Consider the following 316-nt stretch of genomic DNA (forward strand, 5'->3'; position numbering starts at 1 on the left):
GGCACGGCTGCTGCGCTAGACCTTGCCTGAGACACGTGGGCGCTCAGGAAGCAGGCAGTGAGTGAACGAGTGAGTGAGTGAGTGAGTGAATGGAGTGTCCGTCCCTCCGAGAGCTGCCTCCACTCCTTCGGCCCTCATCACGGGGTCAGCCTCTCCGCGGCATCTGGAGACACTCAGTGATCGCTGTTGCATTCGCCCCGTGGTCGGCAAACCACAGCTCGCGAGCCACATGCGGCTCTTTGGCCCCGTGAGTGTGTCTCTTCCACAAAACACCACGTGCGGGCGCGCATGTACAGTGCGATTGAAACTTCGTGGC

The 316-nt window shown here is 61.4% G+C and overlaps 1 long non-coding RNA gene across 1 annotated transcript in view; it reads left to right on the plus strand.

The window, feature by feature from the left end:
• Positions 1 to 316, plus strand: part of LOC107183559 — an 11,976-nt gene that overhangs the window by 2,332 nt on the left and 9,328 nt on the right. The window contains exon 2 of the long non-coding RNA XR_001514347.1: positions 55 to 57. This is a non-coding gene — a long non-coding RNA (uncharacterized LOC107183559). The remainder of the gene's footprint in view (positions 1 to 54; positions 58 to 316) is intronic.

This window comes from Myotis davidii, unplaced genomic scaffold (genome assembly GCF_000327345.1).
Source record: "Myotis davidii unplaced genomic scaffold, ASM32734v1 scaffold60, whole genome shotgun sequence".
NCBI lineage: Eukaryota > Metazoa > Chordata > Mammalia > Chiroptera > Vespertilionidae > Myotis > Myotis davidii.